Source organism: Corapipo altera, unplaced genomic scaffold (assembly GCF_003945725.1).
Source record: "Corapipo altera isolate COAL_440 unplaced genomic scaffold, ASM394572v1 54, whole genome shotgun sequence".
In the NCBI taxonomy this organism is placed as follows: Eukaryota; Metazoa; Chordata; class Aves; order Passeriformes; family Pipridae; genus Corapipo; species Corapipo altera.
In genome coordinates this window covers 9,823,599-9,835,190 of record NW_020884902.1, presented here as the reverse complement: position 1 = coordinate 9,835,190, position 11,592 = coordinate 9,823,599, and the positions used below count along the sequence as shown (strand labels likewise).

Genomic DNA, 11,592 nt, shown 5'->3' with positions numbered 1-11,592 from the left:
AAGAGCATGAAGAGGGAATGAAAGCTGCTGCTCTTTGTTACATCTACACTGCAGCTGGCAATGTTCACTCTTTTGCTGCAACATTTAGAAGTGAGGTAAAATCATCTTTATATCCTCACTAATTATCATGAGAAACTGGGAGTGACTTGATGAGTTCAGATGAAGTAGACATGTAAGACTCCCAGACCTGCAGGGTGCAAGACATCCTTTGGACCTCCTGTGCTCCAGACCAGCCTAAGAAAGCGGTGGCTCTGCTGCTGTTGCAAAATGTGGAATATGTAAAACCTTTCCTAAGAAAGGATGTTCTTTGATGTTTGGTCTTTGTACACTTTCAAGCCCAATCAGCAAGAAGGGAGGTTTAACCCATGAGACGTTTCCAGGGGTTGGAAAGACGAATTATTTTTTGGTAGAATTGCCTTGTTAAGGCCTGACATAATTCAGTGATTTCGGACCCTGGGGGTTAATAAAGCTTGGGGAAGGACATGCCACTAATAGTGGGACAGTTACAGGCCACAAGACATTTGGTAGAATCCTCAAGGTCAGGAAAAAAGTAATAAAGCCAAATCAGCAGCTGTGCTGGAATCAGCTCTGACTGGGTAAAAGGCAATTCAGGTGGGGGCAGATCATGACCAACCAATACTGCTAAACATCTGGTCATAAAACAGTTTCCAAAGGCTTCTTTGGTTATCCCACCCTGAGGAGTCCTCCTTTGCTAACTCTAAGGCCTTTTTCCAAGGTCATGATCTGCCCCCCTTTTTCCAGATCATGACCACACATCCCACCAGCCCAAAAGAAGGGAAAGACTGAGCATGTGAACTAATTAACTCACAGAGTGAGGAAGGGGGAAACTCTCCAACATGATAAAATCCTTCTTAGAAAAATATCAACTTGCAAAAGTAGCTAAAATGTATGGGGGGGGGGGGGGGAAGTAGATTCTGGTGTTACAAAATGTATCCTTCACACTAAAGGTCATTTCAGAGAGAGAGAAGGTTGTTCACAGGGAAAACTCCTGGATGTTGAGGAACTGATGGCTTTTTGCATGGTTCTGTTGGAGCCTGGTTGTCCATCCCTGGTGCTTCTCCCACACACAGGTGTGTAATAAGGGCTGGCTTTTCCCATGGGTTGTAGGGTGTTTCAACTATGTGTGTTTTACTCTGATCAGCTTGTTGTGGAATGTTAACTTGAAATGTTTTTATATCTCTCTCTCTTTTTTATATCTATCTATCTATATTTTTATCTACAGTCTCTCCTTTATGTCTTCTGGCTTTTAAAAGCCAGCCCCTGGGCAGAATGGCTACAGCTCCTTCCCTGGTCTGGAACAGGTGTAGATAATTTTAGAACTTGATTTATGTGTACTGAAAGGTCCTACACTCAAAGCAACCTTTATGGGTTACTTTTATATATCTGTTGCTTTTATATAAACTTTATTATAATAGCTGTTGTAGTGGATCAGTACAGCTCTTCTGTCATTTATTGTGTAATGTTAAAAAACCAGCCCAAACCAGGGATAATACTCTGCCACCTGTTTGTAGAACAGAGTGTTTTGGGAGTTTATAGAAATGGTGCAAATGATGCCTTGAAGGGCTACCTGGCCTGTTGTGTTTTTATTAACCAGGATGAAACCAAAGATCACTCTGAGTTGTACTTTGTGTTTAAAATTTTACTTGTCCTTTAATAACACAGCTGCTGTAGTTGTGATAAACCAGGCCCCTTCTGAGCCAGGAAAAGAATTCTCACAGAGAAAAAAAAAAGAGAAGAAAGTTCTACAGTGCCATGGAAAGGATCCAGTAAATGTTTAAGGCATATTATTGTAAACCTTATGTTTGCCTTTTTTTTTTTCCCCTCTTTTTCCATCAAGATAAATGGAATTTGGTAGTGAGAAGAAGAAATGCATTTCAGTGTGTTCAGCAGAGAAAAAAGGTTTTTAAAAAGAGATTGGACGTGGCCCTTAGTGCCATGATATAGTAACTGGAGTTGGATCAGGGGTTGGACTTGATGATCTTGGAGGTCTTTTCCAACCCAATCTATTCTATGATTCTATGATTCTATGAAATTTAAAGTCTTTGGAGTTTTACAAGGACCAAGTGTTTAAATCCAGCTCCCAAAAGAGTGGAGGAAGATGAGTGTGTGGCACAGGCCTGCTTTTCCCCTCTCCCAGCAAGTTTTCACAGCAGTGAGACCCAAGGTTGTGCAGCTCTGCTCCATCAGGGCTGGTCCTGAGCATGGGGAGGGGTGCAGGTTGCAGAGCCTGGGGGTGCCCTCAGCCTTGGTAATCAGGATGGGCCAGGTGGTTCCTGGAAACTTTTGTGTTTCCCCAAGAGCTCGTGGAGGTCCCTCCCAGCCTTTCTGTTCTAAAGCTGCTCAGTGACTGCCTGGCAGTTTGTGCTTTGCTGGAAGGCAGCTGTGGGCTGTGACACCACGGGACAGGGTGGCAGCTCCTCCAGCCCTAGGCCTGCCAGAAAAGAGGAGATCCCACTATTCCAGATCCCTCTGATTCCTGCTCTGTTGGCTACACTGTAGAGGTAGTGCTCAGAAAATACACATGGCACCCACTCCAGCTTGGAAAAAGGCTTCTCAAACAATTTCCATGTCAAATCCCTAAAAATTCCATTACTAGAAGTGGAAATGAGGACAGATTTCCATGGAGGTGAATGTGGTGTTTTGTCTTTTGAACCCCTCAGAATGTGCTGTGGTAAAAGAGGAATATTCCTACTTCTTCCCGAGCAGGAGCAACATGAATGTGTCAAGTCTCCTACAACCTCCTGGGATCATCAGCCTGTTCAGGAAGTGTTGAATGTTAAAATCAAGTACTTTATTTATAGGAGGCTCAGCTTAATTTTTATTCCAGTGTATCATTGCTGCAAGGTACTCAGGAAGATGCAGCTTGATTTGCTATAGCCTTATTCACACAGAACAAAAACCCCTGGGAAATGCTTCTCTGACTCTTTGCACAAACCCTGCCTACTTCTGACCCCAGAGACATCAGAAAAGGAGACTCTACACTGATGTCCCAGCTGGAGGAGTAGAGTATTTCTGCTGAAACAACCTCTGAGGAATATAGGAGGTCTAATGAGCTCTACTGTGCAATCTGAGCAGAGATTTGTGGTAAAACCCATGGTCACAGTGCTGACAGGGGCAGGAACTCTGAAAACTTGCTTGTTCTTGACAGCAGCAGGTCTAAACATCAGGCCTGAATTACACCCTGGTGTTTAAACAATGGCTTGGAGGGCCAGCTAAATCCACTACTGGTTTCTGCTTTTTTTTTTTATAGCTATGGCTTGTAAAATTTTTCTTTTGGCTTTAAAAAAAATTATTTCCTGTAAAAAGAGCTATTGATCTCCTCATCTTTATAATCTTCTGTCCAGTACTCTGTTCTCTGCCCCCTCATCTGTGGTGAAAACCAATACTGCTAAACATCTGGTCATAAAACAGTTTCCAAAGGCTTCTTTGGTTATCCCACCCTGAGGAGTCCTCCTCTGCTAACTCTGAGGCCTTTTTCCAAACTGTCTCCAAAAACCAGCCTTCCAAGGCCTCAGTGAGCTGGAGTTCAGCACCTCAGGGCTGGTTCATGGAGCTCTTTGAAAGGCACAGCTGGAGCAAGTGTGGCAATGACATCCACACAGCAAGGCATGTTATGGGCTGTGGAATATCATCCTACTCCAGACTTGAAATTTCTGCTGAAGAGCCTCAGCTTCTTTTAGCCAGGAGTTTTTTCCTTTAGTAAAAAAAAAGGTTTTAAATGTCTTGGAAACTTTGCCTCCTGTTCCATTCTGTAAAAGAAGGCTGGGCATAATTAAATACATAATTAACTCTGACGCTGTTGATATGTAGTTAAAACTTAATATGTAGGTGAACAGTTGTATATCCAGCTCTGCACTCCCCCTTAGAAACAAAGGGCTCATCTGCCTTTAACATGTGTGTGTGCAGGAGTGGAGAGCAGTGACCCAGCTCTGTGAGCAGGGCAGCTCTTTGCATGGAATCACAGGATGGTTTGGGCTGGAAAGGACTTCAAAGCTCATCTTGTGCCATGGGCAGGGACACCTCCCACTAGAACAGGTTGCTCCAACCTGGCCTTGAAGAAGTTTTGCCTTATTGAGTCTTCACTCTGCTCCTTGGCTTCTTGAAATCCAGAGTCACCCCTCTAAAATTCCCCACTGCATCAGGCCTGGTCTGCATTTCTATATATTTTAACATCCAGACCTGCAAATACAAAGCCATGCACACATAGAGCTAGTTTAATATATTAGCAGTGTTCAAACCCACGGCGTTTCCCAGTGAGAGGGTCACCTGTTCAGCATTTATCTCCTTCTGTACTATGTGCATTTCAGATTTAAATTGTCTTAAGCAAAAATTGCCACTTAAAATGTAGGGCTTTGATTTCTCCCTGCCAGAAAAAAGTATCTGTCAGTTATTTTCAATAGTCTGTGGGTATTTCATGATCGTTAAGCTCAGATATTTGCGTGGCTTCGAAGCAACACCTCCTGGCAATCCGCGGTATTGCTTGTGCAGGGAGAGACCTTCCTGTTGGGATGGTACAAGACAAAACAAGTCTGCGGAGGGGTAGAATCATGGAATGGTTTGGGTTGGAAGGGACCTTAGAGCTCACCCAGTGCCACCCCCTGCCATGGGCAGGGACACCTTCCACTAGCCCAGGTTGCTCCAAGCCCCGTCCAACCTGGCCTGGGACACTTCCAGGGATGGGGCAGCCACAGCTTCTCTGGGAAAGCTGTTCCCAGACTACCAGTGACCTGCAGCAAACCTCCCTTGTGTTTTAGTGTGCAAATCACAGTGTGATGGACGTGGCTGTCACAGCTCCCACTGGGGGAGAAATGAAAGTGGGGAGTGTGATCCAAGATTCTTTAAAATAGTGCTGCCATACAGGTGCTGCTGCCTTTTTTATTTCTGTGTGTATGTGTGTGTGTGTGTTCATACCACAGGTGCTGCTTTACAGTGGACGATATCACCAAAAGCAATGCAGCACTTTATCCAAAAAAGGCCCAAGCCAGCAAAGGATGCTTGCTGTCATCCCTGCAAATGGTAACGTGGACGTCAGTGTTCATCTTTGCCCTTTTAATTTACTCCATTTTCCCTATCCCATCGTCAAACTGACTGGCAGGAAACAGGGAAATGCAGAGCAATTTCAGAAAGCTTTCCTAGTGCTCCAAGTATCCCATTCCCAAACAGTGTGGGTGTCCCTAGGAGCAAGGCGAAACACTGCGGGAGGCATGGAAACACCCCAGGACAAAGAACACGGGGACAGTCCCTCACTCACAGCATCCACGCGTGGCTCGAGGTGCTGTTGTGCTGCTCTGGCCTCGCCACGGGGCTATCCAACCCTCTGGAATAACGCGAGGAGTCAGGAACGAAGAACGCAAGCCGAGGGATACAGAAGACTGAGGTGCAACATAAATGTTCATACAAGGAATAAAAGCGACACGAGTCACTGTAGAGGGAGGTTTCTTGGAGGAGATGGTAACAGTGTCAATGAGGACGATAAAAAGATACATGTAATCAATAAATCTTTCTGCTCTCCGTTCCAGAGTCTTCGATGTAGCACTGAAGAAACTCTTCTGTGTCCAGTGGCAAAGTACAATGTTAAAAGCATCTGTCAAAGCTTCGCGTCTTAATATTCAGTTTGGCCCGGGAGGCGGTGTTTTAACTCATCCCCAGCGTCCTGGCCGGTAATCTCAGACTGTCGGGGCTGCTGTCACTGAGTCCTTGGAGACGGGGGGACCCGACCGGGACCGGCCCCTCACGAGTTCCCGCCCAAACACCGCCCGCGCGCGCTCCCACAGGCCCCGCCCCCCGCCCCTCAGCCCACAACCCCAGCTCCCTCAGACCCCGCCCATCGCCCCTCAGGCCCCGCCCAAAGCAGCGCCCATCAGACCACGCCCACTCCACAGCAGATCCCGCCCACTCACCATCTCAGACCCCGCCCACGCCCCTCCTCAGACCACGCCCCCCCAGACTCCGCCCGCCCTCTCCCTTCAGACCTCTCCCGCTCTGCTTCAGACCGTACCCGCGTCCCCTCAGACCCCACCGCGTCCCCTCAGATCCCCCCGCGTCCCCTCAGATCCCCCCGCGTCCCCTCAGAACTCTCCCGCGCCCTCTCAGACCCGCCCACGCCCCGTCAGACCACGCCCACGTATCTCAGACGACGCCCACGCCCCCTCAGACTCCGCCTGCGCTCTATACTCAGACCTCGCCCATGGCGACTCGGACCCCGCCCACTCCTCACTCAGACCCAGCCCTTATCCCTGCAAACCCCGCCCACTCCCCCTTAGACCCCGCCCATACCGCCTCAGACCACGCCCACACTCCATTCAGCCCCTCCCGCCTGGTTCCTGACCACGCCCAGGCCCCTCACTCAGGCCCCGCCCACCGCATTTAAAGGCCGCCCGCAGCCGGCGCGGTGCCGGAGGTGACGTGTGCGGGAGCGCGCGGGGCGGAGCGGAGCGGCCGCGCCGGCGGGGACGCGGCTAACGGGGGTGAGCGGGGTACGGGGTGCCGGGGGGGCTCAGGGAACGGGGTGCTCGGTTAACGCGGCACTCCGGGTACTGCGGTGCTCCTGGGTTACGGGGTGCTCGGTTATTGTGATGCTCAGGTATTGAAGTGCCCGGGTATTGGGATGCTCAGGTATTGAAGTGCCCGGGTATTGGGATGCTCAGGTATTGAAGTGCCCGGGTATTGGGATGCTCAGAGTTATCGGGGTGCCCGGGGTATCGAGGTGCCCGGGGTATCGGGGTGCCCGGGGTATCGGGGTGCCCGGGGTATCGAGGTGCTCGGTTACCGCGGCGCTCAGGGCGCTGTGCTCGCCCCGGTGCTCCCCGGTGCGTCCTCTCCATTGCCCTGGCTGAGCCGCGAATTGCCCACTCCTCCTTTCAGGCGCGGGGCTCCCTCGCTTGTGTGTTAGATACGTTAAGAAAAGGACTTTTTCCTCATTTTAAAGAGCAGCCGGAGTTGCTCCCGTGGCACCGCCGAGGTGCGGGTGATGCCTCTTTGGAGGCGGGTGAACAGTCGCGTTATCTCCGCTGTCCGCGCAGGAGGAAGCGTCGGAGTCAATCTCCAGGCGGAACCTGGAGCAGATCCCGGCGGAGATAAACCTGTACTGTCCTAATCCCGTCTGAGCAGAACGGCCCGGGGGCCGTTGGCAACAACAAAAATCAGTGCGGGCTTCTATGGCTTTGTGCCCTGCTCGGTAAAATAGTAATAAGTGTAGGAATTTTGATGCTCCTCTCACCTGGCAGCAGTTTGGGAGGGTGGAAGGGATGGGTTTAGTGGATGTTTCACTTGGAGTATCTGGTTTAGCCCAGAGAAGTGCAGCACTTGAATTGGTGAGGAAAGGCAGGGACTGGAGTAACAGGAAAGGGGGAATGGCTTCAAACTGACAGAGAGAAGATTTAGATTGGATTTTAGGGGGAAATTGTTTCCTGTGAGGCCCTGGCACAGGTTGCCCAGAGAAGCTGTGGCTGCCCCATCCCTGGAAATGTCCAAGGCCAGGTTGGATGGGGCTTGGAGCAACCTAGTGGAAGGTGTCCCTGCCCATGGCAGGGCGTGGGACTGGATGATCTTTAAGGTCCATTCCAACCCAAACAATTCCATGATTCTATGGCAGCCTTCTTGTAGGGAAGGGCACTTCTCAGGGCAGAATCTCATACCTCTACCTTATTTTTGCTAAGTGGATGGAGGTGGCTGTAAGTAACGCTTTCAGGCTTAGTGCAAAGAAAATAAGACTTTCCAAGAAAACAGATAAAAACCTGCCTCCTTTCTTATTTGAGCTTTGTGGGGGTTTTGCTGCTGGAAACTGCTGAGGCCTCACTTGCAGTTGTTGTTCTTTTATCCTGTAGTTTTACTAGTTCAGAGATAGAATGATCTTAACATACTGATCTCATTCTCAAAGCAGAGCAAAAAAATCAAGGTAAACTTTCTGCATTCACTCCGGGATGGATCTGAGTCCTGATTTGATTTTCCAAGGAGGCATTAGAGCTGTGAAAACTTGCATTTTTCATGGTAACTGTATGTATCAGGAAGTGCAGAATTTCAGGAACAGGTTTAATATTATATTACTCTGGAAAAGTGGGGCCCTGTGCACCTCTTTTCCAGCCCTCTGCTTGTCTATTTTCCTTAGTTCTCATGGACAGGAGTAAGTGGTTGCGTGGTGGGCTGGATTCACCTCCCAATTAGCACCCTATGGAAATGGAATCTGTGGAGCTGCGTCTGTTCCTGGGCTGGTGCATCCAGCACGTCTGCCCATCAGGCAGTTCAGGGATCAAAATCACTTAAGCTGCTCCTGAAAGTCTTCCCTGAGGCTGCACTTCCCTGGACAGGCCTGGTGTTTGTGGTTTGGCTCTTTGGTGGTGTTACTTTGTTGTTTTATTTCGGAGTTTTTTGGATGAGAGCTGTGCACTACTGTCTATCTCCCTACTTCCTAAAGTGGCCCGTACCCTCAGCCCCCTCCCTCCACTTTTTCACTGTAGAAATACTTCTGTTTCCTTAAAAAATTCACCTTTGGGTGGTGACCAATCTGGTACCTTTGAAGCATTAGAAATGTAGAACTGGAGAATTTTTATCATTTTACCTGTGGTGGTGATCACCAAGAACTCCACTGGAATCACTGCTAAAACAGATGCTTGTGTTTAGAGAACAAAACCAGTATTTGCGAAATGCAGAGATGGGAGCGCTAACAATAAATAAAGAAATCACATTTAGACACAGAGAACAGGTGGATGAAGGATTGAAACAGATGTAGGAAACAAGAAATTGCTCTCAGTTGCTCGGTTTTGGGGTGAACTATATTTTAACAGCTGTTTCTCACATCAGAAAAATCTCTGTCCAAAAAGATGATTAAAGATGAGACTACTGGCAAAAATTACATCAGATGCATGCAGAGAATGTTTGTTGAATATAAACAATTTGACTACCTTCACCAAGGCTAAGAACAATTAACTGAAAAAAAAATCACTGTTTATTGTGTTATTTTAAAGTCTGTGTTGGTACAGCAGCTCACAGATTTTACTCAGGTATTTTGTGGAGAATAAATGCTTCTCCTGGTAGTGTCCAAGAGTTTTATATAAGCCTTTGTGACATAGTTTGATGACTTAATTGCACTGTTAAAATACTGCTTCTGGAGCAAGTGCTGAATTTCCAGACCTTGGTGTGGTTTACTTTTAAATGCTTTTTGCAGTGGGGCTCCTGACCCTGCCTTGAATCTGCTCTGCAGTTTACAAGTGCCATTGTTTAGGCTCATTTCATGGAAATATTTTCTTTTAGGTCCCTTATTAGAATTATTAAAGCTGAATCTAACTGCTGTCTCTATAGAATTTACCTTCATAACTTGTGATGGAGAAGATAACTTGCTTTTATAATTTTTTTTGGGTAGAAATGGCAGTGTAAGCTTTAATAAGCTCCTATATCCAATATTCCAGGTGGGTCTCAGCAGTGCAGTGCTCCAGTTAAATATTGACTTGCTGTGTAGGACTTTGGTCTTGGGTAATCCTTGCTGAAATTGCAACCAGGAGAAAGGTATTGTGGCAAATATAATCACTTAACATCACCCTCTACAAAACTAGAGCCAGTCTGGATGTGGGGATTGGTCTCAGAAGAGGCTCCCAGGGTTGGGAGTCTCTGCTGGATGATGTGAGTGGATAACCACGTTTGTACCTGGCCATGGGGACAGTCCTTTTCTGTCTCTCTGTAGTGAAATAACTAGAATTTGGGGTCTCATTGTCGGTGCCAAGCCTGGTGGTCCTTTCTAATCTTGCCCTTATTCATCCTGGTGCCTCTGGCTGGCAGGAGTGGTGTGTGCCAGGAGCCCAGCTGGCAGGAGGTCTCGGCTCTGGGACTGTGCCTCCCACCACAGAAGGCTCTTTGTGCCTTATGGACACGTGATCCCCTGAAAAAATAAACATTTCTCGTTCTTGCAGAGATTTGCTTTCAGATATCAACTAAGCATAACTGTTTCAGCATTTCCAGCGTGCTCCATCCCTCTCTCCTTGCTGCTGTAAGCTTTTTGCAAAGGTCTGAAATCTGCTCGCTGAACTTCATTGCAAATAGAACCCCCCTGGAACTGAGCAGATAAATTTTGTTCAGGGTGTGGTGTGTAGCATTTTTGACTTCTTTGCTGTGGGGAGCAACACAGAGCCATATATTCAAAAAAACTTTTTTTTTTTTTCCAGCTAAGAGGCTTTGTGCATGGGAGGCATTTTATAGACTTTCTTATTTGCTTGTAGGGAACAGGAATTTCAAATCAGAAGGTTGGTAACAAACAAACAAGCAAAAAGTAATCTATTGTGCTTTAGGCAAAGGAATTTCTGCATCCTTTAATAGTAAAAGTATTTTGAGCTGTTTTTATGTGGGGGAATAAGTTATTTTATATCTTGAAGTCTTCTTTTTCCTGTCAGAATCTGGTTCTAGGAAGATCTTTCTCCTATGTTACTGGAAGAAGTTTGGGTATGTCATGTGTCAACTTTGTTTGCTATAAACTGAGGTTTTGATGGAAGAAACCTTTTGTTTTCGATTCAGGATTGGGTTGATGAATCCTGTTTTTAACTTCTTATCTTTGAAACCCTTTCCTTAAGTGTGATGGGTGTGAATTGAAGAACCCGTAGAGGAAAAAGTGGCTCAAGTTTTTAGCATTCCTGTAATTTTTCCGCTTTGTGAGTGGTATGTTGTGGTGTGACTCACTTTCAGGTGTGTGTCACAGATGTGTGGCTGCTTGGTGTGACTGAGGTCAAGATTTAGGCTGAGCTCCAGATGGTGGCCAGAGGATTACTTGAGGGCTAATTACAAGAGTTCTTTGTCTAAGTCTGAATAGTTACATCACAAAGATTCTTCTTTAGTGATTCATCAGGCAATTTAGTTGGGATAAACACTGCAACTTTTTCACTTTCTGATGAAGTGTTTTTCCTTTTGGCTCGTGTTGAGCTGTACCCCACCACTTGCAGGCTGTTTTAATGGGCCTTCACTTCCTGACTCTGACAATGGGATCTCTGGCATCTTTGAACTCTGGATAACTCTTTTTCTCTACATGTGTGGCCTACATTTCTCCCTGCATCCATCTACAGAGCGAGGGAACTGCTGTGGTGGGAACTGTGAACAGGCCTGTAGTTTACTCAGGCATAGGCTGCCTTGAGTTAGCAAAGCTATTTTTGGGGTTCTCTCGGGGAGAAGGTGGTCAGGGTATTCAACCTTGCAGCTGAGCAGAGTCAGCTTTGGTGGTCAGCTGGTGGTGGTGGTTCTGTCAGAGGGGATCCCAAGGGGGTGTTAGTGAGGTCACCCAACAGCAAACTGCTGAGAAAACATTCATTTTGCTCTCTTAGTTTGTTATTGTTGCCAGGAAACACCTTGTGCACGTTTCGGAGACTTGTGAGTTGTGGCTGCTCCTATCTTAGCTCAACAGATTTACCCTGTGACTCCTGGATAAAGGTCAACATCCCCAGCATCCACATCTCCGGATCACAGTGCCAGCCTGTCTTGTCAGGATGCACTGTCACTCTCCTGGAGGGTGCCTGGTGCTGTGGCCACGACAGTTGTGGCCTTTGGTCTGTGGCAGGATGGCTCAGTGCTAAAGGGGATGAAATTTCCTCTCCATTT

At 47.3% G+C, this 11,592-nt stretch overlaps 1 protein-coding gene across 1 annotated transcript in view; it reads left to right on the top strand.

Moving 5' to 3' along the window:
* The first annotated feature begins 6,433 nt into the window (after positions 1-6,433).
* MAP3K13 (mitogen-activated protein kinase kinase kinase 13) overlaps positions 6,434-11,592 on the top strand; it is a 71,925-nt gene continuing 66,766 nt past the window's right edge. The window contains 1 exon segment of the mRNA XM_027650484.1: positions 6,434-6,488. The gene's annotated coding sequence lies outside the window, so the exon portion shown is untranslated.